This window comes from Neofelis nebulosa, chromosome 14 (genome assembly GCF_028018385.1).
Source record: "Neofelis nebulosa isolate mNeoNeb1 chromosome 14, mNeoNeb1.pri, whole genome shotgun sequence".
Lineage (NCBI taxonomy): Eukaryota > Metazoa > Chordata > Mammalia > Carnivora > Felidae > Neofelis > Neofelis nebulosa.
In genome coordinates this window covers 78,678,065-78,701,693 of record NC_080795.1, presented here as the reverse complement: position 1 = coordinate 78,701,693, position 23,629 = coordinate 78,678,065, and the positions used below count along the sequence as shown (strand labels likewise).

Sequence of the window (23,629 nt, the reverse complement as noted above, 5' to 3'; positions counted from 1 at the left end):
CCAAATTTGAATCCTGGTCTGCCACTTAGGTGACATAATCTGTGCAAGTCCCCATAGCTTCACTTGTAAAGGGGCCGCAGTAAGAAGGCATACCTTAGGGTGTTGCTGTGGGTACGGTGATCATATATGGTCTCGTTCGTATGCAGCCACTTCTGAGCCCTGATGGTGATGCTATTAATAAGTACTGGGACACTAGACGTTGACAGGACATTCCCGGAAAATAAGGACACACGGGTTAATTAAGATGATGCTATGAAATGACAGCCTTAATTTGGTGTTTTAAAAAAGTTATTATTTCCATTATTCTTTGATTAATGAGGAGACAGACTAAATATCCATAACAAGGTGTTGTGGTAGAATGATCTCTGTTCCAGCATCTGGGGGTGGGGGGTATGCGTTCATGTCCTCATAACAGGTGTTTATTATTCTCCTAGTCAAACTTCGAGAAAGCGTCTGTCAGATAATGTACTGTGTTGTGTATTGGGGGAGTCGAGGCTGGCGGCAGGGCTGGGTCGGGGTGTGGACTGAGCAGGCATCGAAGACAAGGCATTTTGACGGCTTTCTCTTGGGGTTTGACCGCTGATGTGTCAGTAGGAGTTCTGGCTACTTCCCACGGCTTTTCAGCATTTACATCCTTTTACAACCATCGCACCAACATGCTGCGTTATGATTACTTACTGAAAGGTCTCTGCTTTGAGAGGATATCCCCCACTCACACCCTGCTCCCTGCACCACCTCTCCCAGCCCCAACCCCCCTGCAGGAGCTCCTAATGTCCCCCGAACAAGCCTCTCCACGCCCTGGTGGTGGGTCTGCAGGTTGGTCAGCCGGACTCTTTTCTCCACGGACTCTGAACTTGGCTGGTTTTTCTTAAAACCTGTGGCTCACTCTTCCATGTGCTGTGAGCATCTGTCCCGGGTTACCTGAGGCTAGCAGGGGCGGGGAAGGGAGGTAGGAAGGTTCTGACATGGAAGTCGGGCAGATTTAATGTGAAATCATCCATAGAAGAAATGCTATTTTTAGCAGCATCCTTTTGGCTACAGATGCATCCTCCTATCCTTGAAAAACCAGTCATTGCCTCCTTTCTCCCCTGGGCCTCTCCACCTGCACGGACCCCCTGGGAGCACCCCACCCCCCAAGTGGGTATATGCCTACTCTTGGCCCCCACTGGCACTGCGTCGTGGCATTGTCCCCATTTTACAGAAGGTACGAAGCGGCTCACCCAGTGTCACACGGGCCTTAAGAGCTGGCTGCGGAACCGTGGCCGCCCCTGTGTCTGCATAGTCTGGGGGCTGGGAGGGAGGGGCAGAACAGATTGCCTGTTGAGGTTTAAGTCCAGGGAGCTCCAACACCCAAGGAGAGGATGCGTAAGGGCACCAGAGGCTGGGGCACACTTGCTCATGTTGGGAGAATGGAGGCAGTGCCCACGGGACGGGGGCGGTCGCCCCAGCTTGGCAGGCCATGAGCCTCCTTGCAGGTGGGCCAGGGCCGCTATGGGCAAGCGATGGCCACGCCTCTTTCGTCTCTGAGGCTGAAAGCCCCAAGTGTGTCTGGTCTTCAGAGGAAGATGTTCTGGGGACGTGAGCCCTGAGATCAAACTTCCGGAGCTCTTGTCCTGTGGGAGATGGAGATTTAGTCTGGGCACATCTGAACCAAGAAGTGGAGCCCGAGGAGGGACGGGCAGCATTGAAGACAGAGAAGAGACAGAATGGTATCATAGTTAAGTTTTTTTCAGAGTGAAAGAATTAATTTTACTGAGCTATTGCATGCAAGAGTAGCATAATACAAGCATGTGTCATATTGGGGATTGTATGTTTTAACTGAAGTGAGGCTGACATAACATAAAAGTTAGGGTTTGAAGGGTTTATTCAGCATGTTCCCCGAGCTGTGCGGCATCACCTTGGTCCAGTTCCAGAACGGTTTCATCCTCGCAGAAGGAGAGGCTGGATCCATGTGGCAGCTGCCACTCCTGCTTCTCGCCACGTCGTGGAAACCACAAACTGCTGTCTTTAAGGATTGACCTGTTCCGAACATCTTATGGGAGTGGAATTGGATGACCCGTGACCCGTGTCTGGCTTTTCTCGTTTTGCATAATGTTTTTGAGATGCGCCCATGTTGTGGGGCTGGGCTTTGCACGCTGGTCCAGTTTTTCCAGCGCTCTTGGACACGCGTAGCAGGGCCCCGTGCAGGCTCACAGATGCTCATGGAGTCCGGTTGAACCGAAGCAGTGCGCTGATCTCGGGCAGCACAGGATCGGGACCCATCACCCGGTCAGGTGGCTAACTGCTCCGCTCTCCCACCTGGGTGACTGCACAGCCCAGCTCAGCACACGTTGGCTGGGGTTTCAGGCAGGTTGGTCAAGGAAGCCTCTTTTTCCACACCTTTAGCTTGTCTCCTGGGCCTCTCTGGCCGCGTGACTGAATGAGCCACGTGTGCCCCGTGGATAAATGCGAGGGCCACGTGTGTGCTTCGTGGCCCATGGAATGAGCCACATGTGCCCACGTGTGTCCTCTGCAGAGGAAGCAGGTGCTGCCTCGGGAGCAGCTCCGGGGAGAGGGCAGCCAGGGGCTCACCGCACAGTGGCAGGCAGGGACACAGGGTGAGCCGAGTAGGTGGCCCCGAGGCTCCAGACGAGGACGAGGTTTCTCCGAGCGTGGGGGGGTGGATGGTCGGGGAGCAGGTGGGGCGACACAGGCCGTGGGTCTCCACATCCCCACTACTAGGAATTGTTACACACAAAGTTGCCCTGAGCCTTAAGTAAATAAATGAATGCATCCATCCACTTATATTTACTGAACCTTCACTAATGGTGTGTAGGGGCTGGTGGTATTGGATGCTGGGAAGACAGGACCAGCTCATGGTCTAGCCCCCTCTTCATCCTCCCCACCGCGTCCCTGTGTCCTGGGAACTCAGGAGGTTAGGTGGCACCCGAATACAGTCAGACAATGAGTTTATACTCGGGCACCTGGCTGGTTTAGTTGGTAGAGTCTGTGACTTTGGATCATGGGGTTGTGAGCTTGAGCCCCACACTGGGCATAGAGATTGCTTAATAAAAAAAATTGGGGCACCTGGGTGGCTCAGTCAGTAGAGCGTGTGACTCTTGATCGTGGGGTTGTGAGCTTGAGCCCCCCATTGGGCATAGAGATTACTTGATGAAACCATTTGGGGCACCCGGGGGGCTCACTCGGTTAAGCGTCCAACTCAGTTTCAGCTCAGGTCACGATCTCACGGTCCGTGAGTTCAAGCCCTGCATCGGGCTTTGTGCTGACAGTGCAGAGCCTGCTTGGGATTCTCTCTCTCTCCTCCCTCTGCCCCTCTCGCGTGTGCGTGCTCTCTCTCTCTCTCTCAAACAATAAGTAAATCAACTTAAAAAAAGAGAAGAGGATGGGTTTATGCTATTTCACGTGGCCTACACAGCACAGCTGCCACTGTCCACACTCTGTCCCTTTTCTTCCTTATCCTGAGCCTCGCACACTAACCCCTGTGCTTCCCTGATAGACAGCGCCCAGTCAGGGGCATGCACAGGGCTCACACTTGTTGGTGGGAGGGCACCAGCTGGAGGAGCCCTCCCGGGTTCCGCAGCCCAGGTCGCTGCGCCAGGACGGGGCAGGGCCGACTCCCGCTGCACGTCTGGCCCCAGAGCTGCCCTTTCATTGCACGGATGGGTAGACTCAGGTCCGTAAACAGAAAGACTAAAGGACACGAACGTACAGCAGGGAAGCCGGTATTGCAGCCCTGAGGCCCCGAGTCCTGTTGTTGGGACGTCCGCAGAATAACTGTACTGCTCTGTGGAGCCCAGGCTGGAACCCGGAGACCGTGGTGGGGATTTCGCGTGCGTTGTTTTAATCCTTCCCCACGTGAAAAGGGGATTTCTGTTCTCACCTTGCCGATAATGAGAATGAGGTGCCACTAAAGTCATCTCTTTGTTAAGTGGCAGTGTGGTTAAAATCAAGATCTTCGTGAGTCCAGAATTTCTCTGCTCTCTGCCCCCAAAGCACCGCGATCAACAGTTCTCTGTCACGTTCAAATGTCCAGTGCCGAGCACATGATTTGGTGCATAATGTGCTCAGTAAACGTTTGCTGTGTAAATGAGACCTGCTTCCAAGGACACCCACCTAGGACCCAGTAGAAAGATGAGATCCCTCCTCACACCTGCCCACATCCAAACCCTAGAATCTGGTGGGGCCGAATCTTGAGGAGGTCGGGGGTCCGCAGCAAGGTCACCCAGCTGATAAGTGGCAGGGCACGAATGCAGAGTCAGCCGTGTCTGGCCCTCCGAGGGCTCCTTTGGTTTCCGCCGGTCTCCTCGCTCGGAGCAGAGTGCATCTGCTCTGCCAAGTAGGGGCCAAGCTTCCGACGGGGAGAGGAGCACCGCCTCTCCGCCAGGCTCCTTCTATTTCAGGGCTGGTGGTTCTGCAGGGGAATTCCTCAGAAGACCGGAGACCATGAGGGGGGCTGGGGGGCAGAGGTAATGGCAGGGCCGTGCAGGCAAATTTAGGTACAAGTGGAGACATTTAAGTATAGTTAATGTAACTGCAGCCTTGTTAGATGAATGGCACTTGGGGTTGGGACGTGTTTTTCTGGAAGGCGTGGGCGGCATAGAGAAAGCAGAGGGATGAACTCCCTGCATCAGGAGCATCCCGCTGGGTCAGTGGGGGTGCTGTGCGCGCGCGCGTGTGTGTGTCTGTGTGGAGCAGGTGGGGAGGGGCAGAGATACAGAGGCAAACAAAAGTCTTGAGAAGGGACACGGTGACCCAGCTGTGCCCAGACCCATTAAGTGGTTTACCTTACGTGGCTGTGTGCACCCCCATCTCTCAGGAAATTAGGTGAAGCATGTACAGGGGTAGCCTCACTCCAGCCCCGCTGTTTCCCACCGCATAGACCCGAGTTAGGATCTGTCTCCACCATTCAGTGGCGCCGGGACCTGGGCCATGGTGGCCAGACTGAACCTCAGCGAACTCCTCAGGAAGACGGCAACACTGACCATCGCGGGGCTGCTGTGGGGTCCAGGGAGAGCCCGCGCCAAGGACGGGGACCACGGCCGGGTTCCGTGGGCGTCTGCCCTCCACAGAAGGAGGGCTTTCCAGGTCACCTCCTCCAACTCCATTCTCTGGTGACGGAGAAGTTCCTTGGCCTCCCTGAACCTCTACTCCCTTATCTGTGAAATGGGGATCATAGTAGCCGTGCCCAGAGTTGATGGGAGGTGGAGCGAGTGGATGTGATGGCGCTCATAGCCCGATTCTTGGCATGTGGCTTGTTCTTATCCAGTCCCCAGCTCCTGAGCTGCGGGCCCCTGGGATGAACACGCTCCGCAGATGGGTTTTGTTTGTGCTGCAGATGGTTTTGAGAACCACTGAGTCATTTCCAACAGTTGATATCAGGAGATTGCACGCAGTAAATTCCGTGTCTGTCTTCTGTTGGAGAACAGATGTGGCAGCCCCAGGCCTTCTTTGCCAAAGGGCCACGGTCCCTGGGGCTCCGGGGCGCTGTCCTCCGGCCCATCACCTGGCCCAACTCCCCATGTCATAAAGGAGACCGAGCCTCAGAGGGTGCACGGCTGGGCCACAGGAGTGTGGTGTGCCCACGGAAGATATGGCTTCCAAACATGGGTGTTATAAATCCTTGGTCGGAACTTTGGCTCTTACGTCATTCCATCTGTCCATCTGTCCATCTGTCCATCTACCTCTTGATCCCTCCGTCCATCCATCCAACAGTATTATCTGGGTGCTTATCTCCCAAGGACACCAGAGCCTCCAGAGACACCCAAAGAGATACTGCAGGGGAGAAAAGCGTGAGGGTGGGAGAGGGGGTGCTCAGTGGGTGCTGGAGAGTCAACTGCCCGATGGTGAAGCCTGGGGACACCGACTGAGGTTCTCCTCCATGCAGAGGACCTCACACCGAAATCAAAATAATCCTTTTAGGCGAAAGGTGATTTTCTGCTAGTACATCTGCCCCTCCAGCAGGTAAGCTAAGTTTTAGCTAGTAAGTTCATTGTTTATAGACAAGCCTGTTCTTGGCACATAGCACACTCTCCAAATACTTGTTTTGGACTAAATCACTGTCATAGAGAGTATTCCCACCTTGGAGATTGACACTAAATATTGCTATGTTAAATACTGCTTCAAGTCTCTGAGAAGTCCTGCAGGGTCAGGAGTTAACCTTGTTTATTAGTCTGGTGATGAAGAAACACTTAATAAGGAATACATTCAGAGCACAGTCTGGGAGGTAGTTTCTAATTCCTTCCAAGAGGCCTGGGGAAGGGAAGAAGGGGGGTAGAGCAGTTGGCATGAGGAGGAGACTCCTCGTGGGGAGTCTCTGGGGTTGGCTCTGTGTCTTCGAGAAGGTGCGGGAGGGGGACTGGCTGATGAGGAATGTTCTGGTGAAAGATCAGGCTCACGCAATGAATCTGTGTGGCTCCTGCCTTAAAATGCATTTCCCTCCCTGCTCCTGCCACCTGTTGGCTTCATTCACACGTTAGTGAGAATTACTCTAATTAGCTAATGTTTTCACACACAGCAAAGTGCTACTTAGTGTTCTGGCCTAGGGAGCTCCGTGAAGCAGGCCCTACCTAGGTCCACACCACTTGGGAGCAGAAGCTAAGTTTGCGTGGGGGGGCTCCTGGGCCAGAGGCCACACTGAAGAGTAGTTTGCAAAGACAGTTTGAAAATCAGGAAAGGCAAACATTTATTCAAATGAGCTGGTTAAATCCCAAGCCTATTTGAATGTGTGACAGTCGATATGCAAAGTGTTTTCCATATGTTATGTAGTTCCATCCAATTAATCAATTAATATGCAGTCCTATTCACCAGGCCCCCTGTCCCTCGTGCTCCCTCCTGGGCTAGGCGGTGGGGCTGGTGAGACAGGTGCACCTCCTCCCTCCCTGAGCCCTGCCTACTGGAGGCACAGGCTTAGCAGCGTCGCTGAGAGGAGCTGGGACCACCACCACACCGCCTCGGTTATAATCTGGGCTTTACTGCTTATTTAGCTGTGTGATCCTCAGGCAAGTTACTTAACCTGTCTGTGCCTCATGTGCAAAATAGGGATCATTATAGTAGTACTTACCGCCTGGGCTTTTTGGGAAGATTGCGTTGATTGTGGGGCCTGACACGCAGGGAGACTCCGCTCAGCAGATATTAGCTAATGTGATTGTTACAGTAACAACCATAATGAGCAGGCGGTGATCCGGCTGAAGCAGGGAGGGGACTGAGGGCCTGCTAGCTAGCCTGCTTGGTTTCAGAAGCAGCTGGCAGGTGAGTCCTTCTGGAAGGAAAGCGGGAGGTTGCTGAGTTGATGAGGTTAGATCCAGGCAGAGGGATAGTCTACACAAAGCTAGGCTGCAGGAAATTATGAAACAGCTTGAATATTCTGGAAGCCAGTAGGGTCTCTGTGATGCTGGTGGGTAGAGAGGTTGACGGGGTGGAGAAGGGGGCTGGTGCTGGAGGTGAGGCTTGGGAGGGGCCAGTCTTGCATGGGGGGGCGGGTGGTTCAGAGCACTAGATCCTTACCCATAAGATGGGAATAATGACACCCACAGTCCAGGAGACATTCGCTGCAAGGGATCGGGACAACCAGCATTTCCTCAAATCCTGTGACTCTGAGACGAGAGAGAAGGAGGTCAGCTAGGCGAGAACAGTGTTGCCGGCTTGCAGGGGGTGGTGGGAGGGGCGGGGGCGGGCGGCGGATGGCCTTGAAGCTTGGGAGCAAGTGCTCTTTGGTTTTGGAGTGGTCTTCTGCATCCCCTTTCTCCCTTGCTCATCCCATCTTCTAAAATCCTGCTGGACAGTCTGGATCCTGGGAAGGTCCCTCTGCGGGTGACTCCCCTTCTCTGCCTGCCCAGGTGGCCCTGACCCTGTCATCACTGTTCCTTCCCTGGCTTCCCCTTCCAGGTGCAGATTTCTGAAGGTTCCACATCACTTATTTGCTGTCCCCAGTGCCACACCTACTGCTGTGGAGGGGCCGGGACGGAAAGGGAAGGGGGCAGATCCAGATACGGCCACCTCGCCACCTTCCTGTCCTCCTTCTGCCTTCTGTGCACCCTGGAGTATTATAGTGATCAGCACGCACATGCGCAGTGACTGAATTCATCATTCGTGAGCACAGGGTAGCGGACTAGGAATTATGTCTTCATTCAGATTTTCACAAATATTTCCTCTTCACTGGGGTATACCTGTGAGATAGGGCTGCCAGATGATATATAGGAAGCCCCGTTAAATCTGAATTTCAGATAAACAAAGAAATAGTCCATCTTTTTTTTTTTTTTTTTTTAGTGCAAGTATGTCCCTCATTTTGCCTTACTTGTTGTCTTTTTAATTGTTGTGTCTGGCCGTGCCAAATGGAGAACAAGGTAGACCAGGGTTATCGCAGCGGGTGCGTGCACACGTTAAGGAGATGAATAAATAAGACGATAGAAATAGAGTGAAAAGTGCAATGTGGAGCATTACAATAGGGCATCCTTGTCTTAGCTGGCTACGTGCTGGGGTCCTCTACTGGATTTGGGGCTAAATTGTTTAGGGAGAGAAGGTTCAGAAGAGAATGAAGGAGAGGGATTTGGTCCCTTTTTTTTTGTGGTAAAATACACAGAACATACAATTCACCATGTTTTTCCATCTCGAAGTATAGAAATCAGGGGCATTCAGCACGTCCACGGTATTGTGCAGAGACTGCTGCTGTCTTGTCCCAGAACATTTTATCGCCGCAAAGGGAAATCCTACACCCATTAGCGCTCCTTCCCCATTCCCCTCTCCAGTCCTTGGAGATCACTGATCTGCTCTCTGTTTCTATGGCTTTGCCTATTCTGGATACTTCTTATAAATTATGTATATAAAACACGGGCCTTTTGTGTTGGCTTGTTCACTTAGCATAGCATTAAAGGTTTGTTTTTCATGGCTGAGTAGTATTCCATAGTATGGAAAGACCATATTTGTTTGTCTTTTCATCAGTTGAGAGAAATTTAATTCATTTCTACCTTTTAAACAAATTTTTAAGTTTATTTATTTATGAAAGAGCATGAGCAGGGAGGGGCAGTGAGAGAGGGAGACACAGAATCCGAAGCAGGCTCCAGACTCTGAGCTGTCAGCTGTCAGAGCCCAACGTGGGGCTTGAACTCACGAACGACGAGATTATGACCTGAGCTGAAGTCAGACGTTTAACCGACTGAGCCACCCTGGTGCCCCTCTACCTTTTGATTATTGTGAATAATTCTGCTGTGAACATTTAGGAATCAAATTTTGTTTGATTGCTCATTTCAGTTTTCGGGGCTCCATAGCCAGGAGTGAAATTTTTGGGTCCGGTGTCGTTCTGGGTCATCTCCTGAAGGAGCTGCGAGCTGTTTCTCCAGTGACTGTTGTCATTCCCACAGCGACGTGCAGGGGCTCCCGTTTGTTCACATTATTGCCAGTACTTGTTTTCAGTTATTTGCTTGTTGTTTATAGCCAGCCTAGTGCAGGTGACCTCATTGCGATTTCGATTGGCATTTCTCTAGTGACCAGTGACGTTGACCCTCTTTTCATGTGCTTGTCGGGCATTTGTACATCTTTAGAGGGACTCGATTTTGCTGAAAGGTGAAAGGGAAACCGATGGGCTTTTACAGCAGGGGATTCTAGGAGTAGATTTTTATGTGAACAGACCTTCTGGTTTCTGGGTGGAGAATGGAGGAAGCAGACAGATCACTTGGGGAGGTATTTTAGGAGTCTAGGGAAAGAAAATGGGGGCTTGGGTGATGGTGGTTCACAAGCCGGTCGCTGACTCTGATACTGGATAAGTCACATCACCCCTGATCCTCAGTTACCCCCCCCAAGGGAATAGGGGTATAACAGCACTGACCTCACAGGGCACGTTAGGATTCAGTGGGGTTGTGCTGCATAGAGCCCACTGTGGGCCTGGTTCCAAGAGGCAGAACAGCCGGGCCACCAGGGGGCCACCAAGCCCCAAGTTGGACTCTGTGCTGACAGCATGGAGTCTGCTTAGGATTCTTTCTCTCCCTCTCTCTCTGATCCTCCCATACTCTCTCTCTTTCTCTCTAAAAATAAATAAACATAAAAAAATTATCAGGAACAGCTTTCTTGGCAGCAGCTTGAGGGTGTGGCCTGGCTCAAGTCTGATGGGGACCTTGAGGACCTGGTCCCTTGGCATCCAAGGGACCATTTCGTCTCTGCCTTGTTACTGTTGGTTTCGGGGGACAGCAAGGAAAAGGAGAAGAGAAAGGAAGGTGGGATAGAGAGGTAGGTATATCTCAGACTGCATTTTCTTTTTTTTCTTTTTTAAATTTTTTTTTTTCAACGTTTTTTATTTATTTTTGGGACAGAGAGAGACAGAGCATGAACGGGGGAGGGGCAGAGAGAGAGGGAGACACAGAATTGGAAACAGGCTCCAGGCTCCGAGCCATCAGCCCAGAGCCTGACGCGGGGCTCGAACTCACGGACCGCGAGATCGTGACCTGGCTGAAGTCGGACGCTTAACCGACTGCGCCACCCAGGCGCCCCATCAGACTGCATTTTCTTCTCTCTGTCTGTCTGTCTCTCTCCAAAGTTCCATTTGTGGACAGTCTCACTTGGCCCCGGCCCACAGAGCATAAGGAAGCCGGAGGCTCCAGGCTCTGTGCAGGGCTGGTGGCCGGGGCCACGGGAGGCTGGGCAGAGAGGAACAGAGGTACAGATCCTGTGAAGCCTGGGCCCCACTCCCTTGGAAAGTCTGGTTCTGTTAACACCTCTGTTGTCACCTCTGTGCTCCCCACTCAGCCTCCCCTATGATGCTCGGCTTGTCTATGCAACCGTATGTAATGTTCATGAAACTGTGTACCGTGCGTCCTTAATTCCTGAATGTCAAATAACACTTTGTATATGCCAAAATATGTCAAGTTGAGTGGGGGATAAGCACCATGGGGTGCATTTCATACTTGCTCAGCCTTTATGGGTCCCGTAAGGCAGTCTCCTCTCCCCGACTAGTCACCAGGCACAGAAGTGATTGGACCACCCCACGGCCCTGGGGCAGGCTTCCTGTGCAGTCACCTTAGAGTCCTCGCTGTAGTGTATAATGATTACCTGGTGTCTCCTTTCCCTTCCTTCAACTCCCACTTTATGCATCTGTGCCTCCCTGATGTCCAGTGACACCCTTGAGTTAATACGAATAATTGCTGAATGATTGAATGAACCAGTGGGCTCCTCGTGACCAGGGAGGTGGCCCGAGCACCTTTTGCTGAGACATTTATAAAGGGAAGATTGTTTTTAAAATTTAAAAAGCATCAGTTCATGATTAATTCATGCCACCAAAACAGGCCGTTCATTGTCATCTTATAAAGATTAATGTCCAAGCCAGTACAAAGGTTTGTACTTGAAGTTCGTTCTGTATCACACTTGAAGGTAACTGACAAAATCCCGAACATGGCTGGGTCTTCTACTGTCCTTTTCTTCCAGGGCCTTCTTTCCAGCCTCCCCCTGCCCCTCCTCAGATGCGCCACAGGACCCTGGGTCTATTTTCTGGGATGTTTATCATCCTTCTTGTGGCTGAAATCCCGTAGCCCAGCCCATGCTGCTGTTGTGGGGCTGTCCTGACACTTAGTAGCTGTGGGGCCACCCCTTGGCTTCAGTTTCCTCCCAGAAAACATGGACATTTTTACAATGATCTGTTAGATTGGGTTTTGAAGATTAAGTGGAGGGGTGCCTGGGTGGCTGAGTCCGTTGAGCGTCTGACTCCAGCTCAGGTCACGATCTTGGGTTTTCTGAGTTCAAGCCTCTCATCAGGCTCGCTGATGTCCCCCTCTCTCTGCCCCTCCCCCACTTGTGCTCTGTCAATAAATAAACATAAAAAAAGGAAAATTTAAGTGGGATAAAATGATCAAGTATCCAGTCTCATAGCTTTTGCAAAAGTTCTGCTCCCCTCCCCCCAGACCTCCCCTGTCCCCTTTGCCATAAGCATGCCTTTTCTCAGCCCTCAGTTCCCAAATCCTGTACTTTCTTCAAGACTCTGCTCGATTTTGACCTTTGGTTCATTCAGTAGAGATGTATGCAGGGCTGTCTCCTGGTCAAGCCCTCTGCTGCCCCTGGGGACACAGCAGCCCCTGGGAGTCGATGAGAGCCTGCCCTTCCAGAGGGAGGGAAGGGTCCTGCGGTGAGGGGTGCTGCTTCACATACAATAAAAGACGGTGACGTGCTATCGAGGAACTGGGAGGCAGTGAAAGGCTCCTTGTGAAAATGACATTTGAGCTGAGACTAGGAGGAAGGGTGAGGGCCAGCCCCTGGCAGGCTTCAGAGAGAACCTTTGAGGCAGTCCTCACGTGGACCCCAGCTCGGTGGCTTTGCAGAACAGTGAGGGGCCTGTGTGCAAGGGCATCTTAAGGAAAGTGAATTACTCAAGGTGGAGCCAGGAGGCAGGGCGCATGGGGCGTGCTGACCATGGCTTTGATGAGGAGCTGAGAGGCCACCGGAGGGTGATGTGAGGGGGCTGACTTCTTAGAAAGATCCCCATCCCTCATGCTGCTGAGAAGAGAAGGGACACTGGGGGCAGGGACCAAGAAGAGAAGCAGGGACACCAGTGTGGAGGCTTGTGTCCACCAGGCGAGTGTCCAGGGAGGTGATGGCGGAGGAGGGGACCAGTGGCCAGCCTCTGCACAGAAGGTGTCTTGAAATGGCAGGGCTTTCCAAAGTAAATGTTGGGGCATCCAGGACCACGGTGTGCTCGCCGCCTTCCTTCCCCCTGCCTCCGTGTTCTAATACAGCCATTCTTATGTGTTTTTAAGTAAATAATAGGGATCCCTGGGAAAGTAGAAACACAGAATGCTTGATAGCCCGCCCACCTGTACATCGGCTGGCTCGAATACTTCCTGTGTGTGGATCGCACTTATGGCCCTCAGTCTCCGGTCCCCTAAGAGACACACGTGCTTTCTGCAGATGAGGAAAATTGAGGCCCTACTACGTTCAGCCACTGGCCTTGGCTTTACAGAGAAATACACACTGGTCGGGATTTGCAAGCACAGCGAGTCTGGCTTTCCAGACCCTGAGTCCAAGTAGCAGCATGGACTCTGGGTTCCTCTGGGCTTCCGGGCTCCTGGATCTGAATCATTGATACTGGAGCTGAGAGAGAGCATCAGCCTCATTGATGTTTGGATCAATAGACAACGACAGTGCCCAAGGGGGCGTTTCTGTGGTTGGGAGGGATGAGGATACTCTTTGTGGTCGTTCAGGGTCACGAACTTTGCCGGTCCTGGGATTCCATCTGGCCCTCGAGAGTAGACACGTCCAGACTGATGCCTGCACCTGCCCTGTCCCCACACTCTCCATCCGTGGGAATCCCTCTTGGACTCCTCTCTACCGTCCTGGGACACCTTCTCTCTAGATCATGCCTGCAGGGCAAGTTTTCAAGGAAATGTTGAATATGAAATGAAACCCCTCCATTCATTTTAAGGGAGACTGTTTCTTTTTTTTTTTAATGTTTTATTTATTTTTGAGAGAGACAGAGAGAGCGAGAGTGCATGAGTGGGGAGGGGCAGAGAGAGAGGGAGACACAGAATCGGAAGCAGGATCCAGGCTCTGAGCAGTCAGCACAGAGCCCGACGTGGGGCTTGAACCCACGAACCGTGAGACATGACCTGAGTTGAAGTAGGACGCTTAATGGATTGAGTCACCCATGCACCCCGGGAAGACTATTTCTAACCTTGAACAGAAGAGTTCTTGTTTCTCTGAATTACTCTCTTTGGGGTGCTTTTTGTCGCCCTGAAAATGACGTTAAACATAGTAGCAGCTACTTTGAGTGTTTTCTGTATGCCAGGTACCGTAGCGATAAGTTCTTCACTTTCTCACACTAGCCCTGCGAGGAAAGGCTTATTAGCCCTATTCCTAGATGAGAAAATAGAGGACCAAAAAAACAAAGGGACTGGCACCAGGAGCTCATAAAGCATGGGCGTTGTGGCAGTCACAGTTCGGGCCCTGGCTTTGCTACTCCCCTGCATGGAGTGTCTTCTCCGTACCCTGTGTGGCCTGAGTTTTCTCTTTTGTTAAGAGGAGGAGTCGGGCTCACTGCCCTGTGAGGCTCCTCCAGCTCTGTGGGTCTGAAGCCACCAGGGGTCTTCCGCATTGGGATCCGCGCCCCCGGCGGTACCTGTGGCCCCACAGGGGGAGGAGGGACGAGCAGCACCTGACTGGCTCACGGAGCGCAGGGCAGACTGAGTGTCCCCTTGCTCTTGGTGCTGGGAGCCTCGGAAATACGGCTTCACACTGCTTCTCGGGCCCTCCTTCTCCTGTCCCTGCTCGGCTTTCTATTTTGGCTGGGAGGGTGGCTGGAGGAGGGCACCCACGCGTGTGTGAGAAAGTCGAGAAAGCTTGCAGATCTTGTGGGTGGTCAGTGAGAACACAGACGTGGGCTGAGTCACCACCGCACTTGGGAAGCTAAGGACGGGCGCCGGCGAAGCCGGAGGCCCAAGTGCGGCGGCCGCGCCTGAAATGCCAGCCTTGACTCATTCGGTGGGGGCCCGGAGGCTTGCAGTCACCTCCTCTCCTGTTTATGCTGAGGCTTCAGGGAGGGTAAATAGAGCACTCCTCTGCAGTAGGGGTGGGGGGGGGTGCGGTCCCCTCACTGCAGCCCTCCCCCCTGCAGGCTCCTCTGTGGGACCCACCCAGGCCTGATGGCCGTCCCTTCCTTTAAAGAGCTCAGAGTCTAACCTGAAGGAGAGTTGTGCCTCTAGAACATCACGGGCCACTACGGCCTGCACACAGCCAGCTGGGGCTTGTGTTGCGGGCGGTGGGGGTGGGGGGTAGGCATGGCCGTTCAGGAGGGGCTTCCTGGAGCTGCTGCTTGGACCTATAAGCCTGGGAGCTCATCAGGTGGAGGTGACAGGTGGGCCGTCTGGGCGCACACATGCACGCACGAGTACGCAGCCACTCAGGGGTCCGCGAAGGTGGAGGGAGAGGCGAGCCTCCGTCCACTGTGGCCACACACTCTGCTCCTGGGTGAGTGTCCCGGGACCTGCCCCCAAGGGCCCAGAGCTTCACATGGTTTGGGGTATTGGTGCTTCCTTGTGTTTGGTGTTTGGGGGGCCTCTGCCCGAGTTTGTCTGTTAGCCTTTTACGAGGTTGTGAAACCTTGTATGCCATCACGCCTGCGTTCTCAGATGCTGCTAAAGAGGGGCACAGAACCTTGAGGATAACAGGAACTCAGCATTGCGTGGGGTGTTTCTATTTGCACTGTCTTGACACATGAAAAAAATAAACACGTACGGTCCATTTTGGTTTCCACACTGAAGGGAAGAAAATGCTTTTAAACATCAGGCGGCCAACTGGCTGGGGCTGCATTTGCTGTGATGCGTGAGTCAGAGGTGGGGCGTCTGGCCTTCCCTCTGCCTCCTGGAGGCTGGGAGACCCTGGAGAAGCTCACAGCCTTGCACTCATCAGTGCAAGGGGCTCATCCTTTCTCTCCTGCTATGTCCACGGCATTTTTAACGGTTTTCTTCCTTATCATAATAGCTTGTACTTACTAAACATCATAGGCCAGGCTCCAAAGCAATTTCCATTTGGGGAAATTGAGGCACGGCGAGATTAAGGTCTTGCCTGAGGCTGTAAGCTGCTGAGGGTTGAGCTCTGAGTCCTTTGATCTGGCCAGGTCCAGACAGGCTGCCTGTGTGGGTCATAGACTTCTCTGTGCATCTTTACGTCATGGCACTTATCCTCGTGAACCCGTTGTGACCTGGCTTTCTCCTTTCTGAGCTGTGTCTTCTGAGGGCCTAAGGGCCATGGCTCAGTTGTCTCTGTGTCCCTGGTGCCTTGAGTGGTTCTGTGTACTTGATCCCAGTGTGTTGAAAGAATGCACATCTCTCTGAGATGGTCCTCCTTTGTTCCTAAGCAACAGCTCTGAAAAGACCCTGTGGGCCCATCTACCGGATGTGAACACTCAGGCTCAGAGATTTCACATGACTTGTCTAAGTTCCCATGCAGAGGTGAGGCCCCGGGGTGGGGAGCTCATGCCAGTGAGATACTCTCACAGCAGGACAGAAGCCTGCCTCCTGGGTGACCCTCCCCGTTTGCCGAAGAAATGCCGATTTTCATGCTTAATGGGATCATTTTTCTGGAACACGTAGCGGGGATCATGCCAGGCCGAAAACTGGAGTTCTTACCTCAGCAGAACGTCTGCCTGGATTAAATTGCCTGGGGATGGGCATCTGGTGGGGGATGGGCGGCTACAGATGACTCAGAAAGATTTCCACGGCACGCTCCTTGTCTCAGACCCCAGGGCCGGCTGCGCGTCTGATGGGATGCTCGCCCGCTTTCTGGGTCGTGCTCTGGCCGTCCCTTCTCTGCCCTCACCGTTCTTTGTAGCATGAGAGGCCCCCTTCCTGGACCACGCTGTAATTTACAATTATAAAAGATATAAAAAGATTCAAAATCTTTGCAGCAGCATCAGCTTTTCATGCCCTTTTCATAGTGTGTGCTAACGCATGTGAAGATCAACACACTTTTTTTTTCATTTAATCTTTTCAAAGGCCACACACGTGGAAGACTGACGTTTTAAAAGGAAAAAAAAATACGTCCTAAAGGAAGATGTGTTTGTAAAAGGATTTGCCTCTAAACAGTATCTAATGAGGCCCTGAAATCCTGGTATCTCTCCAGATCACAGTTGTATATACCCTTCTCGGCAGCGGATCTGTCCCGAGACACCCAGTGGATGCCTGAGTCCATCGGTAGCACAAACCCTGTGTGCACTGTTTTTCCCTGTGCGTCCGTACCGCTGATAAAATTTAATTTATAAATCAGGCACAGTGTGAGATTCACAACAATAACTAATAACAAAATGAAACAATTATAACAATACCGTAATGAAAGTTAGGAAATGTGTTGTCTTTCAAAACATCCTATGGCACTCACCTTCTTGTGACGATGGGAGATGATCAAAGGCCTATGTCGCGAGATGTAGCAAGGAGGCTGACACAGGCACTGTGACAGAGAGTTAGGGCTACTGCGGGGATCATGTTTCCACCCCGTGGTTGACTGCAGGTGATGGAAACCACAGAAAGCAAAACTGTGGATAACGGTCGGGGGAGGTACGGTAGTCTTAATATTTTTAACAAATTTCCTCAGAGGCATCTGAGAATGGTCTAAACGTGTGAGGAAAAATGTGAACCACTGATGAAACATTTTAGAAATATCGCAAAGAGAAGCACAGTTACTCAACGTTAGTTGATGTGGAGGCCGGGCCTCCAGGGCCCCTGGAACTTGTAAAATAGAGGAGGGTGGCCTCATGCTTTGGGGCTGGATTCTGTGAGCAGCCTTTTGAGTTTCTGCCAGTGGCGTTGAAGGCAGAAATAAGATAATAACTGCTGGCTGGTGACTGATTGCCAACCGCCAGGAAATGGTCAAGGTTCCTTAGTAGATACGTGACGCTCTCTGGTCCTCGGGACCTGATGCACTGGCATGCTCCCCACATCCGTGGAGAGATGGCGTCCTCACAGGGTCTCATGCAAGGACTCAGGCTCAGCTATGACACCGGAGGGGGAGGGGGGAACAGTCCCGGCAAGAGGGTGGTGACCAGGACAGCAGGGTGATGGCTTTGGAGATGGAGGGAAGGGGACAGATTTGAGAAGCTAACAACGGTCAGAGTTGACAACAGGTGTCTCTGGGGGTGTCTTAGACCATTCCAGTGGGCTAGAACAAAATACCAGCCTGGGTGGCTTATGAATCACAGAAGTGTGTTTCTTGGGGCCCCTGGGTGGCTCAGTTGGTTAAGTGCCTGACTCTTGGTTTTGGCTCAGGTTGCGATCTCACGGGTTCATGGGGTCAAGCCCCACATCGGGGCTTGGGATTCTCTCTCTCTCTCTCCCTCTCTATCTGCTCTTACCCCGGCTTGCTCTCTTGCTCGCTCGCTCTCTCTCTCAAAATAAACAAATAAACTTTAACAAAATTAAAAAAAGAAAGAAATACGTTTCCCATGGTTCAGGAGGCTGGAAGCCAGAGGCCAGGGGGGGAGCATGGCCTGATGAGGCCCCTGATCTCGTCGCAGAGCCCTTGTGCCCTCACATGGCGGAAGGTGAAGGCAGCCGTCTGGGGTCACTAATATAAGGGCACTGATCTCATTCCTGGTGGCTCCACCCTCCATGACCTACTCGCCTCCCAGAGGCCCACCTTCTAATAACTTCACTTTGGGGATTAGGTTTCAACATACGGATTTGGGGGGACACATTCATACCCAGCAGGGGGTAAGGGGAAGAGAGGACTAAAATCCAACATTGGTCAGCACCAGACAACAGGGTGGGTGGTGGGCACCCTTCTACAGCCTTGGGGTCACTCCTCACATCTCCAGCATAAGGAGTGGAGAGCCCTCTATCTCCTGGCCCCGTGACCAGGGCAGAGGGCCACAGGCCATGGTTTTGGAATAGAGAACCAGGAGTCTCTCCCACCCACACCATGAATTTTGCATGTCTTTGAATAGACCTTTCTGGGTGGTAGTGGTTTACAACTGAAGGAAAGCAAACACAGAAAGAAAAATCTCAGTGAAACCTGATAATGAAAGGAAAAGCAAATTCGAAACACAGCATTCATACAGTTATTAACAGTTATTCTTGGTGAAGTCAGCTTTAGGTGTCCCTGGAGGGATGGGAGTCACGTCTGTTTTCAACCCTCTGTGTTACCCCTGGGGAGTAAAGCTTTATTAAATATATATATATTTATTATTTATTAATGTATACATACATATATAATATATATATTTATTAAATATATATATATATATATACTTAAAGTTTATTTATTTTTAGAGAGAGTGTGTGCATGCGGGGAAGGAATAGAGAGAGGGGTAGAGAGAGAGAATCTGAATCCGAAGCAGGCTCTGCACTGTCAGTGCTGGGTTCAAACTCACCAACTGCGAGATTGTGACCTGAGCCGAAGTCAGGAGTCGGACACTTAACTGACTGAGCCACTCAGGTGCCCCTGGGGAGTAAAGATTTATTATCTCTGTCTCTCTCTTTCGCTCTCTCTCTCTCTCTCTCTCACACATACATACATGCACACACGCTGCCATGAAGACCTTGGTCCAGATGCCACGCAGAATTCCTGCTTTCTACGTGGCAGTTTGCGTATCCAGACCACTTTCTGAAGCCCTGTAAGAAGTGGGGCTTGATTCTTGAAAGAGAAGCATCCAGTATTTGCTCCCAGAGGTGCTTTCTTGCCCTCCTTAGGTCACACAGATGGACAGCAGGTGTAGTCCTCTGGTCTCTGGTTCCGGAATTGGCTGCGTGGGTCGTTTTCCCATCAGACCTGGTGTGAGAGGCGGGTGTGTTGGGGTCCACACTTCAGCACGAGTGTTCCCACATCCCATTCTGAGTCTCATTAGGAAGTCTGGCTGTAGGACCCAAGAATCTGCTTTTGTGTGCTTCCTACGTGTTGTGTGTTGTGTCAGCGACGCTCCTTGCCCCGAATGTCGAGGAAAGCTGGACCACCCACAGTGTGGTCCCAGCCGTGCTGTGGTTGGGGAGATTTAGGATAATGTCCTGCCCTCGTCCCCAACGTGTTCCTCCCTGCCGCTTCACGCTGCACGGGTCGTGCCTCGTTATCCGCACCTGGTGCCATCCTCAGTGCCAGACGTTTCTGGAAGGGCTCACCTGGCCGGCCTTGTTGGGTTTCTTTAACCACAAGCAACACGTTCTCTCCCCCCGTAATCGATGCCTGTGCTCACACTTGTTCATGGTACAGGTCCTGTCCTGGGTTGCTTTGCTCTTCCTTGTTGAATTCGGCCCCCCTTCCGTGTTCCCACTCTGGCTGCAGCTCTGTTTTCTGATGCTGTCCCTCTATTCATTAGTTCCGCATGTACTTGTGAACCTCTACTGTGAACCAGCCACCGGGTGAGCCGTGGAGTCTTCAGAAAGCCGTAAATAGACAGGACTCCTATTTCCAAGGGCCCTGAGTTTCTCTACCCTCAAGGAAGAATGAGTAACGTGCTTAATTTTCCAAAATCGTGTTTCCTCATTACTTTAATAAGACCCTACTGGCAATGAAAACAGTTTAATACTTCACAAAAATCCGTTTCATTAGTTACCATTGCACATCACTCTCTTGTTTGGCTTTTCCTTGAAGTACAGAAATCCAGGCTGTGAGAGGCATGTAACGTGCATTGTGGGTAACTCGGCAGCAGGTGGAGATTGTTCCAAGATGGGGCTCCCTGACATAGCAGCTCTGTTCTCTGAATCTCATAGCTTGTTCTTGTTAATCTGAGCTAAACATGGTCTGCCTGGGGATTACTGGGTCCTAGAACATTGTGGCTGAGAGGGAATTCAACTGTCGCTTACAAACCACACAGGGGCTGGGGATCCCTGAGCAGCAGGGCCCCCTCTTTTGCCTGGACACTCTCTGTGATGGGAGGTTCATTGCTTCCCAAGGTGTGAAGGTGTGCTTCGTGAGATGGGCCCATCCCTAGCTGGGCAGATGTGGGATTCCAAGTATCCCAGAAAGGGCAGGACTGTGGGTGATGCTCAATAAAGATCGTTCTGAATGAATGCAAACCTGAGGCAACAGTAAGTTCACCACATTCTGTTTCCACTCTCTCCCCTGGCTCTGCCTTCTGTAATAAAGTTGACAATAGGGGCGCCCTGGTGGCTCAGGTGGTTAAGCATCCGACTTCGGCTCAGGTCACGGTCTCACAGTTTGTGGGTTCGAGCCCCGCGTCAGGCTCTGTGCTGACAGCTCGGAGCCTGGAGCCTGCTTCGGATTCTGTGTCTCCCTCTGTCTGTTCCCCTTTCCCTCTTGTGCTCTGTCTCCCTCTCTCTTAAAAATAAATAAACATTAAAAAAATTTTTTTTAAGTAGTTAACAATAGCCAGCATTTATCAGGGTTCATTCTGTGCCGGGTTCTGAATGCCTTACATGTGTTAACATTTTTAACTTAACAACCCCATGAAGAAAGTATTATTATGGCTCCCATTTTACAGAGGAGGACGGTGAGGCCCGGGTGAGCGGGACCCAGCTGGCTGCGCTCCACAGACCGACCCCGCTCTCTCCCCCACCCGCAAGGAAGAACACTCTGAAGCGTGTGTCGCATCGTCTCTGCCAGATACAGCAGGGGTCCTTGGCCTACCCTCACCTTTCTCTCAGGTGCCCGTGCCTCAATCACGCTCTCCAGGTGCCAGCTGCCCCCACACAGGTGCCAACCTCCCACCCACCTCCCCATCAGGGAGTCCTCTACAGCGAAGAGTCTGGTTCTTGGTTTCTCTCTTTTTTCCCCTTTCTTTGCCTGTTGGTTTTGTTTCCTAAATTCCACGTACAAGTGGGACCATATGGTATTTGTCTTTCTCTGACCTGTTTCACTTAGTGTTGTGCTCGGTAGCTGCATCCGTGTTGTTGCAAATGACAAGGTTTCGTTCTTTTTTACGACTAATATTCCATTCTCTCTCTGTATATTTGTATTTATATTTTTATGTTTGTATTTATACTTATACATAGCACATCTTCTTTATCCAGTTGTCGGTCGGTGGATACTGGGGCTGTTTCCATAACTGGGCTATTGCAGACAATGCTGCTGCAAACATCAGGGTGCACGTATCCCTTCTCCTCACTTTGACCTCCATGACCTTGGACCAGGCACAGCCTCATCGCTCAGAAGTCTGCCTTCCCAGGGCCACCTTCCCCGAGCACCCAGGACTCTTTCTCATAGTCCTCAATCACCCTCCCTGTGACTGTCACTTGATTGCCCTGTCCCAGTCTTTTTATTTTTTAATGTTTATTTATTTTTGAGAGAGAGAGAGAGAGAGAGAGCAAGAGCAAGCAGGGAAGGGGAAGAAAGAGAGGGAGACACAGAATCTGAAGCAGGCTCCAGGCTCCGAGCTGTCAGCACAGAGCCCGACGCGGGGCTCAAACTCACGAACTGTGATATCATGTCCTGAGCCGAAGTCGGACGCTTAACTGACTGAGCCCCCCAGGTGCCCCTGCCCTGTCCCGGTCTTGGGCATTGTGAGGACAAGTCAGCTTTTCCACTTAGTAGGCGTAGCACCTGGATGTGCAGGAGGCCTTCAGGAAATGCACGTTGGGAGTTGAACATCTCAGGGCCACATGAAATGGGGTCGAATGGTTGTCGCTTGCGCGGATGTGGCGGTGGTTGTGGTAGGGAGTTAGTGCGGAGATGTCTGTGGATGTGCCATCTGGTGTGTATTGTGGGTTGGGTGTGTTGCATGTTGGGTGTGTGCTCAGTATGTGCCGCGGGTATCTCGTGTGTATAATGAGTCGTGTGTGTTGGTGTGTATGTATTATGTGTGTATGGTAGGTGTGTGTGTGAGGGGCGCCTGGGTGGCTCAGTCGCTTGAGCGTCCGACTTCGGCTCAGGTCATGATCTCGCGGTTTGTGAGTTCTAGCCCTGCGTCAGGCTCTGTGCTGACAGCTCAGAACCTGGAGCCTGTTTCACATTCTGTGTCTCCCTCTCTTCTCTGCCCCTCCCCTGCTAGTGCTCTGTGTCTCTCTGAAAAAATAAGTAAAAATATTTTTAAAAAATTAAAAACAAATTGGTGTGTGTGTGTGTGTGCATGCTTGTGTCTGAGTGTGTCCTGGGTGGATGGGTGTCATATGAATGTGGGCCGTTTTGAGTGTGTGCCACGTGGGTGTTGTGTGCACCTGTAAGCTCTGGCTCGTTTGTTACGCAGCAGTAGCTACACCCACTAAGAATCCATACACTTTCTACTTTGAGAAGTCAGTCAGTTCTACTGTGTGGGCAATGAAGGTATTGCAGTGACCGCTCTCTGAGCCATTCGTATATTTATGAACACTGTTGTTGTTGTGGCTTATTCTCCCGTCGAGCTGGCATCTTCTTGCCCAATGTGAAATTTTTAAAATGAAATCTGACTTATATTTTTTTTTAATATTTTTTCCAAGTTTTTTTATTTTTATTTTTTTTGAGAGACAGACCAAGAGAATGAGCGAGAGAGGGGCAGAGAGAGAAGCAGAGAGAATGCTAAGCAGGCTCCTCACTGTCCGCTTGAAGCCAGACGTGGGGCTCGAACTCATGAACCGTGAGATCATGACCTGAGCTGAAACCGAGAGTCAGAAGCTTAACTGCCTGAACCACCCAGATGCCCCTAAAACTGGCCTTTTAAATGTGAGCCCACCTTCCTCATTGACTAACTGGGTATTTGGTTATAATGAATCACATGGTCTTAAACAGGAGCACGCAGCTTTCCACCAATAAGCTGTGTTTGCATTTACTAACAACTTCTAGCTTATTAGTCCTGACTAGTAGGACGGGAGGGTGCATCTTCCCAGGGGAAAGCAACATTTTATGTGGGAGCCTCCATGCATTAAATTTTTTTTTTTGGTATAAATATTAATTCCCCAGGAAAACACTGCCCCAGCCATTCCGCCAGCAAAGGCCTGAGGTGGAAAACTACCACATTCAGGCTCCTGGCTCAGTGCGATTCTTGTGCACGGCCATGCCACCCCCTGGGTGCGCTGGGGCCAACGGCTGCCCGCCGCAGAGACCTCTGGCGGAACGCACGATAGAAGCGTGGGGTTTGGCGTGCGGCTTGAATGTTAGTCGCTGTTGCTCTCCCTCTGCTCCGTACTGTGTAGCATCCTCCCAGAGTCAGGGATCAGGGAGGGTCAGGAATTATTGACCCTGGTAACCACAAGCAGGAGTCGGATGTCTTTGCTGGCTCTGCAGTGTTTGAAGGATTGAGAGC

The 23,629-nt window shown here is 51.6% G+C and overlaps 1 protein-coding gene across 6 annotated transcripts in view; it reads left to right on the top strand.

Moving 5' to 3' along the window:
• Positions 1-23,629, top strand: part of FAM135B (family with sequence similarity 135 member B) — a 293,649-nt gene that overhangs the window by 75,489 nt on the left and 194,531 nt on the right. The window contains exon 1 of one of the 6 annotated variants that reach the window (XM_058699174.1): positions 16,534-16,552. The exons of the other annotated variants lie outside the window; for them this stretch is intronic. The gene's annotated coding sequence lies outside the window, so the exon portion shown is untranslated. Of the gene's footprint in view, positions 1-16,533; positions 16,553-23,629 lie in introns of those variants that run through there. 6 annotated transcript variants of the gene reach the window in all.